General features: G+C 35.1%; 1 protein-coding gene across 5 annotated transcripts in view; it reads left to right on the top strand.

Moving 5' to 3' along the window:
* The window catches only part of LOC110371020 (SH3 and multiple ankyrin repeat domains protein 2), a 218,359-nt gene that overhangs the window by 29,081 nt on the left and 173,145 nt on the right, over nt 1-16,133 (top strand). For all 5 annotated transcript variants that reach the window (XM_064036445.1, XM_064036443.1, XM_064036444.1 and 2 more), the window contains exon 2: nt 6,074-6,114. The gene's annotated coding sequence lies outside the window, so the exon portion shown is untranslated. The remainder of the gene's footprint in view (nt 1-6,073; nt 6,115-16,133) is intronic.

The raw sequence follows: 16,133 nt of genomic DNA, 5'->3' as shown, positions 1-16,133 counted from the left end.
TACTTCTCACAACCCACAATACATTGTCCCCTGACATTTAACCCTCTCATACCCAATCACAAAGTCGAAGTATACCAATGAACACAGGCGGGTTATTGTCTGATAATTTCCATTTCCCAGTACGTAGGGATGTAGGAATCCCACGGGAAAACAGTTTTCATAGTTGAGAGTTTTTCCTATATGTCGATATCACTTCCTACATATTAGATCTTTGTTCTTACTATTGTGTAGTGTTTAAGAAATTATGCATGTATACAAATAGCTTAATAAATCTGTTGGCAAGTACGTTTGCTTGCTCGACCAATTCAGATGTAATTTGGAATTTATGTAGATTGAGATAATATGTAATAAGAAATTCTATTCATTTGGTTTAGGTACGAAAACTTTAGTTAATGTAAAATTTCAAACTTACGTAAGTAAATATTAAACCATTTGTAAAAAATACGCCATCCGGAATGACCCACATAGAATTTTAAATGCCTCTGGGATCTTTTTAAATACACGCAAAAGCTTTTTCTTCCTTTGTCTTGAAGGTTTCAACAAGCATCGCTTTTTGTCTAAATAACGAATTCAAAACTTCAAACGCAACCGCTCCAGCGAATAAAATACTTTTCTAAAGAACTCCAGCAAGTATTTTTAATTGCAATTGCTACAGAACAGAATTAAAAATAATTCGTAAATCATTATCCAAACAAGATTCACGGCCGCTTTTTATTGAATTGCATTCGAGAATCAGTCAACTGTAATCTTTAAAAAAAGGCCTAGACTTTATGAAAACGTTGACCCCTCTTTTGCACATACAAAAAGTAACCTAACTACTGTAGCAATAGGATACAATATCAAATGGTTTTGTTTTCCGAACAACTTTGTCACACTCGCAGCATAGAGCACGGGACATGTTCCAAGATATTAAACGACATTAAAAAAAAAATTGCACGTCCACTTTACAACCCGCGTGTCGTCGCATATTCATCGATAGCTTTCAAGCTGTCAAGTGAAATTCAACTGTATTTATAATGATGTAAAATCGATATTGACGTGATAAAAAAGTGAAGACGCGCTGTATAAAGTAATTTTATTACTATGGCCTAGGGATGTGCGGTATGCGAAAAATCTGGACTCTGGTTGTTGAACTTTTAGGTTGAACTGGAATTTGTCAGCTAGGAATGCGGTTTCTAGTTTCGATGAAAATAATTATCTTCAGAACACCTAAATATTACTTGACATACTTTAAATTCCATATGTGTACCTACTACTTTATATGCGTGCTATAATAAAAACTTTGTTTTATCTCAACTTTCCAAATGCATAAAATTTGATTCTATACATATAAAAATACTCGTGAAAAACATGAAACGTCCATTAAAATAAAAGAGTTCTTTAAAACTCTTATAATTTGATTAAACTTAGAAAATAAAATAAACTCTTCTTCTAAAAGATGAAAGAGTTAATTTACATTAAACTCCTCACCAAAACAGGAAAAACAGTTTACCATATTTTTATCAAAAACGGTTTTTCTAAATTCGATATTTTCAAAATCTATCGATAACCATTTTCACAACACTAGTATTATTCGATGAAGCTATTTTAGTGCATCCCCAACCGCAACAATAAGCTATAATGACGCCAGCTTTTACAAACAGCTTATTATCCAAGCTAACGACACACTGACAACTTGGCTTCGATATAAAATAAAAATAACTATGAAAAATGCTCCCAATAATAAGAGGGTGCCACGATCATTTTCTATATTTATGTATAATAAAATTCGCGTAATGATGCACCTATTTTAAGGATAAAGTGATTCGTGGAAAAATTCTTGGCTATTTAAAGGTGTTGGTGGTATGTGTGGTCAATGACTTGGGTTGTTTGATATTATGTACTTATTTATATGTATTGTTTTAATAACCGATTTTGATTAAAGTTAATTATGACGGCTAGCTATTGATAATAACTTTAATTTTCTACTGGCATCCATAAACTGTGTTTTTTTTTTGTTTTTATTGAAAGATCCAGGATGCCAAAACACAAAAATGAAAAAATATATATTTATGACAAGATAAAAATCAAATCACACCTTTAGTTTATTTGCAGATTTCCAAGGAATTCAAAGACAATGAATTCAAAATGGACTCCCATCCACGTCAACGTCATCCCTGATGTAAAGCTTGACGTACACTAAGTGGATTTAAATTGATTATGACGAGAACTCATCTACTTATCCGTCTTTTGATGTAAATCTCGGATCCATTCTAATTCATTGCTCTTTAGGATTACTTATTAAGTATTGTGGAAATAACACCAACGTGAACTAATATTATAAAGCTCAAGAGAATTTTTTTTCTTTATTTGCCAGATTGCTAGATTTTTTGTTTTCTCTGAACTTCATAGACTAAGAAACTACTAGGCTAATTTGAAGAAGTTGTTTCAGAGTCAGAGTAATTTATTTAAGCAATTTTTTGTTACTTTCTCTATCGCTGGCGGAAGCTAGTTCTTTATAAATATTAGAATTCAATCGTTCTACTGTCACTACTGTGTTATGCTTTCACTGCAAAATACTTGATATTTAGACTTTTGTCCGTAAATAAAACCTTTAAGATTCCTTCTTAGACTTTGACCAAAATCAAAAAAGGCGCAGGTTCTTTTAAACTTGACCGCTTTAATATATTAATATTAATAACACACAACTTCCTAATTAACCGTCAAAAATCAAGTGTTACATTAATTGAATAAGTTTCTATGGCGGATGCAATAAAGCTTAGTGGACAGTAATAGGCGGACGCCAGTTAATGTATGTATGTATGTCCAGTATGGTCACAATTGAGGTAACTTTGTACCATGTACCATGTTTGTACTTGGACTACTTGTAATAATTGAGTTAACACTGTAGGTAGGACTCCTCCTACCGTAGGAGATGTGTTTTGATGAACTTGAGCAATTAAATGTCAGAAAATTATGTTTATGAATTGATATTATGTTTTATGTTTTCTTTAACTTTCTTAAAAAGTTTGTTTGATTGCGTTTATCTCAAGAACTATTGGACCTATTCGATTCAGTGCTCGAGATGAGGATGAAGCTGAAATCGCTGGTTGAAGCTAGGTATCATATAAAAATAACTGATAGGAAGGACTCTTGTTTATCATAAGTAGTTTTTAACTAAGGCTTTAAATATATCTATTAAATATTTTTCTCACTACTTACCTATATGCTAGCTTCCACCCACGGTTTCCCAAGCGCCTCGAAGGAACTTCTTCCCGTATCATATATGAGGATAAAATATGTCCATCCCCCTGTTCTAAGCTACCCCTCCATCAAATTTTAGCGAAATCGGTCAGCTGTTCTACAGTTATATGTAGTACATATCTATGAACATATTTTCATAACCCCAAAAGGGTCATTACCCTACTAAACAACATTTACACAACATCAACAAAAGTCATAGCACATTAACTCCTCATTGAGTACCCAGTAACATTACAGTACATCGTGTAGGTTTCAGACGTAACCTCGGCTTATACGGTACGGCTTCTAGAGGTCGCCTTGTTGTATCCATGTTACAAGGGTGCGTTTTAATAGATTTAGTAGTGGTCTAGGTTGCTGTAAACTTGTTTATAGGTTTAGTTTACAATCGTGATAGAATTGTTTTAAAAATATTTTAAGTTAGTGTAGTTTAATTCAATTCATTTTAGCCGTAGGCCTGCAAAGATTAAGTCTGTTTATCGTAACTCTGTCTAAATATAATACCTCTTAATAAATCATGATTACACAGAACACAAAATTGAAAGCCAAGTACAAGTGTTCACTTATAGCATCAGCTTGACTTGAAAGTGAGCATGAGCATTTTAAAAATTTATAGACGAAACTATTTGTATTGCCTACTTTAGAGTTTATTTTATATATATTTTGCTTTATTTTAGAGTATATTAGTTTCACCGTCAATATTTTACTTCTAAAGAACATAGAGGGTATTTGGATCGGTAATAACCGGGACTACATCGCAAGTCTCATTTTTATGTAAAATTTAAGCAAGAATCTATGTAGAGGCGCTTTACAAATCGTTGAAGTTTATAGATATATCTGCCTTGAATGTTAGTAGTAACTGCTATGATCTTTAATTCAGTTAGTTAACGTCAATTGCTCAGCTCATAACTGCCAAATGTTGAGCGCCTTAATAGAATATTACAAAGTACTTCTAGAAGTTTATAGTAACAACTAACATTAAGTGCGGTATACATTGTGGTTTGTGCGAATGTTTGCGTGCGCGCAGCCAGTGGCGCCGCAGCTTAAGGCTTAAATTATTGGCTTCAGCGGTTTAGTTGGGCGGTGGTGTAAGTATAGAGAAGAAGGCGATTTGATTAAATATTTAGTTATTATTTATTTCTTTAAAAATAAATATTATTTCAACAACAAAAAAATTAAAGATTATAGCGCAAATTAATAGAGAATCTATTAAAAAAGCAAAAAAGCAAAAGCTCTGTTCAATTTTCCAATAAAATTGGGTACCTAAATCATTATAATAATATTACTAAGTTTTTTTTTGTTTGGATGCGCTTATCTTGGGACATATTAGACTGTTTAAAAAAAAACAGATACCGCTCCTTTATCCAGTTGTCGAAGATGGCAACTAGAATTAAACTTGTTTATATTTTTGTCTGCTTATAAAGGCCTAACTGAAATAAATGATTTGACTTTGGCTTTTGGCTCCTCTTAACTCGGGTGCGCGGAGTAGTACCGTAATAATCTAAAGCCATTTCTTTCAACACGCTAACTCTTGTAAGTTGGCCATCCAAATCCGCCCTGACTGTAATATGCCCAATAAATTAAGCGGCACTAATACTTGCCTAATAATGATCGGCAAAGAATGTGATCGTTGTGACATAGTTATGTTATTTATACGATATTAATGACATTGTACCAGATAAGATATTCGCGAAATGTACTGCAAGTATTCTGAATGATTTAGGTACAGTCGTTGTCTCGACGTGCGAAATTTTGTTGGTGCAACAAGTTTATTTAGTTTTGTGGGATTGGTCAGATTAAGCATTATGTGGTTTGGTAAAAATAATGTTGGTTATTGAAACCGTATATCTTAATGCTTTCTGACGAAAATAATGTCAAATTTTTGTAACCCAAATAAAAACTCGTCAATATCAGGATTTCTACTGTCTCGCTGGGCATGGGCCTATCCTAATACAGAGAAGGGATGTATATTACACCTTTGGTTGGCGATTTCACAGATTTTAAGTGGAGATTTCATGACGATGTTTCCCGTAAAAATACCTACACTTAAAAATAGGTACAGTATGTTATTACTTCAAGCTCTAGTCGTTGCGAAATATACATAACATAGACAATTACTTACCTAATTCAAAGGAACCTTCTTTTATATTATATTCTTCTTGTACAACCCAACAGCTGACAATAAAATCAGCCAGCAAGAATCATAGACGAGTAAATCAACACAAAACAGCACTGGCCGGAATTTGTCCGAGTTCGAATTTCGAGCACACCCGAGGGAGGGGCAGTTAACAGCAATAAACGGGACACGCTGAAATACCATCCCTTAGGATACAGCACTATAATCAATGGGAATGACACACGAATTTGGACCTTATGTCTTGAGAAATAAAGATGGATGTTGGTTGACGAATGAAGGAATATTTTGTAACAGTCCGTTGTGAATGTGGAATTGACTGAAACAGTAGTAAAGAGATGTTTGCTTTAGGTTACTGTCTTACTGGGTTTTTTACAATTTGTAATATACTATGTTCTTTATTGGTTTGTAAAACAGACTATAAAATATTACATAAAAATATTAGATTCATATATTTATAGCACTTAAAATGTGTCTTCACTAAACTACCCCAGTCATTGACCTATAATGAGGGACAGTAATATCGATTGACCATCGGCACCCTGTTTATGTAACTTCATAGCTATTTTTCAGACAGTCAAGGATAATAATTATGACTTGAAAAACAGAATATGCAGCTTACATAAGCCTTTTAACTTATGTAAACTTTAACTAAAGCCATATAACAATAAAAATAACATTAGTTTTCTTTGTCCCCAGAATCAATTACGCTGCGAGAGGCTGGGAGCAACTGAGTAAAGGTAAAATCCAAAACATTTTCTTAAACAACATAATTAAGAATTATGGTAATTAAATTCGGAACAATAGTTTCAAATCAGCCACAATTTACAGGTTCGTTAGACTATACAATCACACTATCATCTCATTATAATGCAGAGTGCACAACGGCGGGACGAGCGCTTAATTAAACATGCTGCTTAAGGCGGTGACAACAGCTAAAACAATATACGTAAGAAAGAGAAGCCTGATGACGGGATGTTCGTAACATAATATTAACTAATAACTTTAAAATAAGTTGAATAGTTAAAAATAAAAATCAACTAAGTTCCGTATTTACATATGTATATGGATACGTCAAAGTTTAAATATCATCAATGTATTTTTTGTTGGAACATCACTTTAAGAGTTTTTTAATCGAGTTTTGAATATTATAGGGTTCTCAGAAATATGTTCAAGATTATTGTATATTTTTTTCGCCGTCAAAAGCTGTAAAGATTTGGAAAAAAAATGTTTGAGAAAAGCCCTTAAGAGATCCACTATGCCTTAAAAAGGAGTAAGGGCGCTTATGTTCGATTAAAATTCTAAGCAGCGTGTATTAAGTATGTATTAAACATAGGAAGTATCATGTTTGTGGTATCTAGATGCCATAGAGATTGCACTGTATTTAGTTAAAGGATACTTGTAAAAAATGTTGGTCTGGGGGTTTTTATGAGAACGAAAATGTCGGAAGATAGCTGAAATACAAAAACCAATCTAATTGTGGCTTTCCTGGTAGGTTTCTCATTCATTTGATAAAATAATAACTCTCAAATCTAATTTTACTTTATCAATGACAATTCGAGGAATAAAAGATTCAAACTTTTCACTTTCCTCAACAAATTATGTATTGTTTTAAACTCCAAAAATAGATTCCGTTTTCCAGGAAATGCCGTCGAAAGGCCTCAAAAATAAATAATTCTACTATTCAGATAAAAGGTCTGAGATTATAGCACTTTATTTAATTATGTGGCCATGTTATATGTATGGGGGAGTCGTAAAAACATTTTAACTTTCCTCAATAAATCTCGCCTGTTTGCTCAGGCATTTCCCTTTAGCAAAACATAATAAAAAATAATTCCACGAGTTGTAGCTTCGCTTTTATTTCGTTTTTCAACTCTTGCGAATCTTCAATATTTACGTTTATGCTTTCGGAACCTAATGTAATTATTTTCCGTGAAAGATACAAACACAAAAGAGCAAAACATTTTGCAAATAGAAATGAAATCTACTGAGTAATTAAAATGTCAATTGCGCATTTTGTAATTATGAATTTGAATTCTTTGATTCTACGCACAATTCCAAGGGCGGTTTCATTAAATACTTAAGCAGGTTCACACAGATGCGGAACAAGCGATACTTGAGGGCTGAGCGCTTACGCAAAACCGCTTCGCTCAAAAGCTGCTCTTGACCGTTGTAGCCTGCGCCTTACATCGCGTTTCAACCACTTTAACAGAGTTATGCTGATCCTTATCGCGAACAGTAGGCACTTTGCGGTCCCCTACTAGGTCCGGTATGTCTTTCTCAATGCGAATAACTATAAACTGATATTTTATTCAATACATGCTGCGCCCGCTGCTTCGCTCTTAATCGGTAAATAAATCTTTGAGTCATAAATTGGTATTTCGAAAATCAGTTACATGATATGTAAGTCTAGTGAGTCAGACAAGCAAGGATTGATCGAACCGTTGAGCGATTTATTGCTTATTAGCTAACATGAGTGCTGTAGTTGAACGTAGATTATTAACTTGTAACTTTAATGAAAACAAATGATGGTGTTTCTGAGTTAATCAGTTTATCAGACATGATTGGCTGTGTAAAGTGGGTTTAGAAGTGAGTGAGAGTTTATTTTATGGCAGTATAATGTTCTAGTTAGGTACTTGCAGACATTAGACGGGCCCGTATTTTTGTGGTGATTTCTGAGATAAAGAAAATCAGCACTTTATACAGCACTAGTTACTGCCGTATCCGAATAGGACATAAGATATTATTGAACATTATTCTCAAAATAAGATAATTACGTCCTATAAATAATTACGAAACGAGTTGGGGCTCAGTAAAAATAGTTTCACGAGAATTGCTTAGGGAACAAATTAAATCGATTATTTAATTTTAATCGATTAGTCGCACGCGCTTCTATTCCGTCGACTACTTATGGAGCTCGATACTTCTACTTTTGCATCATTAACAGTCATTATACGTAATTAGTCTGAGAGTTCTTTAGAACTAGGTTTACAATGACTTCGAGGAACGTTTTATAATCTTTTTTTTTAAGTAATTAACTGTTGAATTTGGTATGACTTGGAATTCTTAGATCTTAAGTTGAGAGTATGGGCTTGGTATACGTTAGTCTATGTGAGATATTTTTAGGAACAAAATCCTGCAGTTGTATCTATACTGTTCCTTATAGACACGTTTTTAAATATAGCTATTCCATATAATGGACCGATTTTGACGAAATTGTGTTTATATGTAACTAGCTGTTGCCCGCGACTTCGTACGCGGATCCTGTCCCTTATGCCAGCGACTACGGGGTCAGCAAAATCAAAGATCTAAATAGTCTGATATTGAATTTTAAGGGACCGAAGAGAAACGTTCTATATACTTAATTTTTGTACTTTAACAGCAAAAGCACAGCAGACTAAACAAAACGCTGAGAACTGAACCGCAATAGACGTGACCATAGGGATAAAAGTAGTGATTCTAATTAGTCCGCATTTGTGTGTGGCAAAAATATTACACAAGTATTATTACGTAAAAAACATTACCCTCCTTCTTTGGCAGTCGGGTAAAAAACATTAAATAGATGACAAAGTCGTGGTGACTTAGTGGAAGTCGTGGTGGTTTAGTGGGTAGAGAACCAATCTCTCAAGTATGAGCGTGCGTATTTGATTCCAGGTCTGGCAAGTGCCTGCCAATGCAACTTTTCTAAGTTCATATGTACTTTCTACGTATATTTTGGATACCAATGACCGTCATTTGGAGGGGATGTTAAACTGTAGGTTCCGGCTGTCATTGAACATTCTTGGCATTCTATAGTCCCGAGGTCTGGAAGAGACATACAATATAATAATGAGATATAACGCAACAAAGTCAGAGAGTGGGGGCTCGTGACGCCACGTCTAGGTATGTAAAATTTGTACTAAGCAGTGTATTCAAGCGTTGTTGTATCTTCGTTATTATTTGTTTGTGAGAGAGAGAAAAGAAAAATACGTGTCTAAAAGACGGACTAATTACTTTTTTGATTCACCATACCTATTTCATAACATTCATTTCTATTCATTTCAAGTGTAGTATTGCTCCTGAAGTTCCACATCAGGTGTTCCAGATTTTCGATGTTTATACGTCAATAGAGAGTGCATCAGATTGAACCACTTTTGCTAAAACGTCATATCTTCATATGCTATAGTCTAGCTGGGCTCCTGGAGTTCCACATCAGGTGTAGGTGTGGTTCAATTTTATAAGTCAACAGAGAGTGCTTATCAGATTGAACAACTTTTGCTAAAACGTCATACCTCTATATGCTATAGTCTAGCTGGGCCCTGGAGTTCCACATCAGGTGTTTTAGATCTTCAATTTGTGTAAGTCAATAGTAAGTGCTTATCAAATTGAACAACTTTGCTAAAACGTCATACCTGTATATGGTATAGAGAAGCTGGGCTCTTGGGGTTCCACATCAGGTGTTCCAGATCTTAAAATTTATTATCTCAGCTGAAAATGCTCATCACATGAAACAATTTTGCCATGGCACCATTTTGTATCTCTAATAGTTTTGTTGGTCTGTAGGAGTTCTGCATCAGGTCTTCAAGTTTCGAAGATAAATTATAGCCTATATGTTGACCAGGCTTAATACTGATACAACAAAGAAAAAATCATTGAAATCCGTTCAGTAGTTCGGAAGATTAGCGTGTACAAATCTAAGAAGATGTATACAAACTTTCATCCCCTATTTTATCCCCTTAGGGATGGAATTTATCAAAATCCTTTCTTAAGGGTTGCCTACGCCATAGTAGCTTTATGCATGCAAAGTCTCAGTCCGATCGGTTTAAAATTGACAAAGTTTCATACAAACTTTCATCCCCTATTTTATCCCCTTGGGGGTAGAATTGATCAAAATCCTTTCTTAGCGGCTGCCTACGTCATAACATCTACCTGCATGCCAAATTTCAGCCCGATCCGTCCAGTGGTTTCAGCTGTGCGTTGATAGATCACTATGTCAGTCAGTCACCTTTGAGTTTTATATATTTAGATTATGATCTTTTATCAATTTGATATTATGTTTCAAGCTTAGGTATCTACATAAACCAGAAAATTATTCATTCAAAATATTTTTGATCAATATTTCGTATTTGCATTTAACGGTAACTCATTAATATTTCTCAATATTACAAAATGAATGCTACGGGACCACTGCAGCGGCAAGCTATACAACATCTTAAGCACTTAACGATGCAGTGTTAAAGATGTTTTAATAGCATTTCTAATTATAGTACTTAAAGCTAAGACGACTGCCTTTCTAATGAAATGATTACTGTAACACCGTTATATGATAGGCTATTAAATGCTCCTTGATTGGTTCAGTGTTGTTTATTTAATGGATTTAAGTCGTTACGTTTGTTTGTGTATAAAAGGCCCAGGCGCTTTATTTATGGTAGATATTTTTTTGTTTCTTTGAGATAGAAAAGTATTGTGTTTTTGAATTGAACGGCGCACAAGTCAGTGCCTTTTTAAAAAAATACGGTTTGATGCTTAGTATCTCTTTTCATACCATCAGAGGCTCACTCACATATGGAGCTGTTTTGGAGGTTACGGAAATATGAGTTGCATATCTTAGGTTTAATTATTAAAATATAAAATATTTCCAATTCCACATGGATTTGAAGTAAAATCATCATTAATTCAATATCACAAAACAATCCCGATGTACAGATTAAGATATTCTCCTAAGAACGTCATTAATCTGTCACCGCATGACGCCTCTGAAAGATATCTAACTAAGATTCAAGCACTCTCTGGAAGCGTTCTTACGAATAAATAAAGAGCGATAGTCAACGCAAACCTGATCCTGTCGTGAATTTTTAATTGTATCCAAGATTAATTATTCGTCTAGATTTCTAAAGGATTGTGATACTGATTTGCGGAAGTTTAGGTAGCTTATTTATTTTGAACAATGCGGAAAGCATTTCCATATTATGCGTTTTCTTACGATTGTTGTTGTCATTTCAATTATTCTATACTTACTAGCTGTTCCCCAAGTTTCACTCGCGTCGGTAAGGAATTTATTCCTTTGTGCTCTCTCAGGTTCTAGACTATCTGTAGGTGTCTACTTTTACCTACTACATCGATTCAGTAGTTTTGACGCGAATGCCCGACAGACAGATAGGTATTTTAGTACCTACGGAGTAAAAGTAAGATTAGTAAGCAGATTTCAGTAATCAAAACCAAATTTTCAAAGAGATTGCTCCTATTATTGGAAAAACATACATGAACTTTATGTAAGTAAAACCCTTTACGCTTACACGCGTAACTTTTACATACAAATCTGTACACTTAACATTTCAGCACCCATAAACCAAGCAATTCAAGCGATGCAAATCAGCCGGGGTGGCGAAACGATTTACGGCAACAATTCCACAAACGATTCTATTTCCCTTTGTCTGAGTCTAATCAAATAACAACGTGGATTATGTATCTGGCTGATCGCGGCTGATAAATAAGTCTGACACCTGACTAATTGTGGAGCTAAATGGTATCGAAGTATCGGTAGAACACGATGAAAGACATATCTTGTGTTTGATCTGTGTTTTGTTATGATACTGTAGTTGTTACATGGATACTTATTTTTGTAGTTCTATGTAGGAATTAGCTCGAACTATTGACAAGGTAATCAATAAAATTCGTATTAGCGGAGGTCTGGTTTTTAATGCAATTTTAGGATGAGAAAGGTACAGTTCCACAATGCTCCTTCTATGTCAACTATTATAGGGATCTATAGTGAACACGAAAATAGACACTCCTTCACAATTAAACCACAAAACCAATTTATATGTAGTTTCAAATGTTACCTAACTCCCTAACGACCTAAAACCAGGTTCATTATTTTTTTCATTAAAAGAGCAAAGCCCAAGATTTTTCTATATACCTACGGAAAAGTATGCAATTATGCATCCAAATATAAACAGACCTGTCCTACATCCCCAGTACCCAGTTCCCAGGTATTATGTTAAAACTGGCGCCAGTGTATTTCAGCAAAACTCCAATAATATGGTAATGTACACCAATATTGAGATGTTCCTCCGAACCTCGGCCTTTTACCTTTCGGAAACTAATTTTGATACTTCCAAGCTTTTGTTTCAAAGGTAAACGGCTCATTTCTGATTCCAGTGTTTGTCCTCTGATTAATATTTGAAGCCGAAGCCAGGTGGTTATTGTTCTAAAACTGGCTTTGTTGTTGTAGAGTAATTTGATTAGGTTATGTTTTGGTTCATTGAACCTTAGCATTTATGTGAATTTACGACGACGCTTGTACGTTTTGATCCTAATAATATTCAGATCACTGTTTACAATTAACTGCAGGAGCTCTTTTTTAGCAAGATTGTTAGTTTTAAAATTAACTAGAGATTTGACCCTTATAAAACGTAGCATATAACGACGTATAACTTTTTTTAGGAAACTCGGTTTCCAATTACTTACAGTGTTCAGGCCGTTTGATACCGAACAGTAGCTAATTGTTGTTACGTGTGTACTTCCTTCCTACTTCGAGAACTAGGCATCAAGCAACGTCTATCGTCTTTGGTACAGTCTCGTATCCTCAGTTATTTTGGTCACGTATGCCGCCGAGGGGAGGTGGCTATTGAGCGACTTGTGGTTCAGGGCAGGGTTGAGGGTACCAGGCCACGAGGAAGATCGCCTATGAGGTGGACTGACCAGATAAAAGCGGCAGTAAATGGCTCATCGTCACTCTACGAATGCACGAGGAAGGCGGCTATCAGGGAGGAGTGGCGGCGGGTTGTAAAGCTTGCCACCAACACCTGAAGTGATGACCACGACCACTCTGTCAAGAGTGATAACGACAAAGAAGAAGTGTACTTCCATTCGTCTTCATACTGATTTAGGAGCAAACATTAACTAGGTTTCGGCCCACTCTAAGCCTTTGTAGTGAGCGCGCGCTCTTATACAAGGTGTTGATTTGCATTTGTGCCATACTTCTGGAGGAGGACATAAAATACGTAAATAATCGACTGGAATTACAGTTAACGGGAAATAGTTAATATGCACTACTTTTTATGTCATGGTAATTTCATAGTATTTCACAAATAATCCAATTTTATGAATGAAATTCTTGAGTGATCGTTGCGAATGCTTTGTGTTTGCGTTTGTGTGAGGGCGCAGCACAGTTTTGAGGCCAGTAACACACGCGCCGAGTTTGAAAACGGGTAGGTGGCATTGACGAATTTCCGAAAAAAAAAAAAAATTTTTTCGTACCAATTTTTTTGTTGATTTGGGTTGAGAATCATTAGTATAATTATGTACTTGACTATGGCACGGATGCAAATCAACAGCTTGTAGATATGGAATACTTAATAATATCAAAGTAAGACAGTTACTACGACAGTACACATAAAGCAAAGCTTCTAAAAGACCAGGTCAAGAAACACGAACACTGAACTACATACAAAGAGAACCTTGTCTTGTCTTCGAGCTTGACAGATTTCATACTATTGCGTTTCAGAGTAATCTGCAAAGCTTGTACACAAAGCCTTAGGGAAGGCTATTTCGGGAGATGCAAGATTTTCCAGCGAGAATCACCCGGGGGAGTTTGATTTCATCTCTATGCGAATATGATGTTGGGTTTCAGAAGATGGTAGGTTTGGTATGAACTGGGAATAGGCTAGAAGCTACAGATGATTGATGACCAAACTAAGCTAGTAAATATTACTAAATTTTAGTACGAAAGATACGTAAAGGGCTTAAGAAGGAACATGGTGGGGTTTACTTATTAAGACGACCATAACGAGAGGGCTCATTTCAGGATTTCCCACCAAAAAAAGCAAAATATGAAAGATGGGGAATAATTAATTCAAGATAAAGACCCTTAAGACGGATGTGTGGAGTAATCCCCTCACCGGTACAAAACAGTGACAAACAGTTAATATTATAACTGAAACCGTTTTGTTAAGATGATTGACATGATTGTCCTTCATTTTGGAAGACTAGTCATTAAAGCCTGGAGCACACACTTACATTCCCACCCAATTTATACTCCCCCATTACATAAAGTACGTCACGACAATAGGTCGGTAATAAGGTGCAATCTCCGAAGCATGCGCTTGCATTCCGCCGCATGTGGTAATGACTTCAACCGCAGAGCACAGACGTACGTACGAAATTGACGTGCTCTTCCGCGTTCAAACGGGACTCAACTGTCTGGTGTATTAGGAAGTTTTCAAATAACTGTAGTTGTGTCTTGTTTTGTTCATTTGTTTTTGGGTGGAAGTAAAAACAGAAATGTAATCATTACGCTGTGTTTTAGTACATTTATGTACTAAAAACGGAAATGTAATCATTACGCTGTAGGTGCATAAGTATATGTACTTAATGAACAATTTTGGCCGTCTCGTGACGGTTGGTTTCAAGCCAGAAAGTCTGACAACCAGTCTTACCGTCGGGTAAACTGTCGGACGTCTGTTTAGTCTGCAGTGTGCACTCATACTGCAATATTCTTATTCCTCAATTATGATTATCTCATTACTTACTTATTACATATGTGGTAACTAATATAGATGAACTGTATCAACAAATTATTATAATCCTCTCACCACTTACAAAACACAACTACTTAATCTTTTAACAAATTACACGTTATACAAGAGAGTCAATACAAACCAATTTTCTAACATAAAGTGCAAATAAATTGCCTATTGAGGAAATATTGTATGTCCGTCAACACATCTATCATGCATTGCGTCAATACACTATATTGTGCCAAGGAGTATGTTATGTATACCTAGCATGGAGATCGCACTTTGTATTGGGCCGATAGATCAGACACATCGATGAATTATACGCCGTGATTGCCTGAGATAAGCTCATCTAACGTGATGTATGTGAAGCATAGATATATATAAAATACAGAATATATAATGACCAATTTAAGTTACAAGTAAAGGAGAATGGGCGAAATGTTTGGATGTTGGTCTACTTTCCCTCTATTAATGAGTCTTATATCATTTGAAAGGTCTTTTAAAGTGCAAAATTTCGTATTAGAATACTACTCACCAAAAGTACTTTGGATGTTAGAGAATGCATTTTTGTGGTGATTTCAAACCTTTGGCATAAGCCACCACTAAAATAAGAAAAGTTGAAAGTGTGCACTACAACTGTTCTCTTAACTTATTTGAAACATGTAATTCGTAAATTCTAAACACTACTGCATTTCTAGGAATCAGATTGAAACCTCTGTTACCTATCTAACCCTGCGTCAATACTGCTAATGTCCTCAACTTATTCGTTGGCCAATAGAAAGAGGGTTTATATTAAATTCATCATCATTATCATCAGTCCAGTGTTGAAACCGCAGACGATGGGTAATTTTGCTTAAGCACTTTATTTGTTGTTGCGTGTATTGTGTCGTTCAGTTTTTATATTATACTTGCTTCCAACTTCAACTTACACTCAATTTTGATCGGTTGAACTGGACACTTATTCACGCACTCTGATAATAAATTGTCTGTATCTTTTCCTTAATTCTACATGGGTGCCAAAAATCTAATCAGTTCATTACTTTTGTCTTGAAAATGCTAGACAGATAGTCAGACAGATTGGGTACTCAGAATTATAGTATCCTAAAGCCTTTTTCAGTAAACAGTTTATGTAACACTGAAGAGACTTTTCAAATCGTTCAGAAAGCGATTTCAAACAAAGTTTTAAAATATGAATATATTTTATACCTATCTATAGCTAAAATCTAAAGATATCTACTTTCGGCATGATCAGGCTAATT

The sequence above is a fragment of the Helicoverpa armigera genome, chromosome 10 (genome assembly GCF_030705265.1).
Source record: "Helicoverpa armigera isolate CAAS_96S chromosome 10, ASM3070526v1, whole genome shotgun sequence".
NCBI classification, from domain to species: domain Eukaryota; kingdom Metazoa; phylum Arthropoda; class Insecta; order Lepidoptera; family Noctuidae; genus Helicoverpa; species Helicoverpa armigera.
Note: the sequence above shows the minus strand (reverse complement) of the source record. Positions and strands in the feature narration are given on the sequence as shown.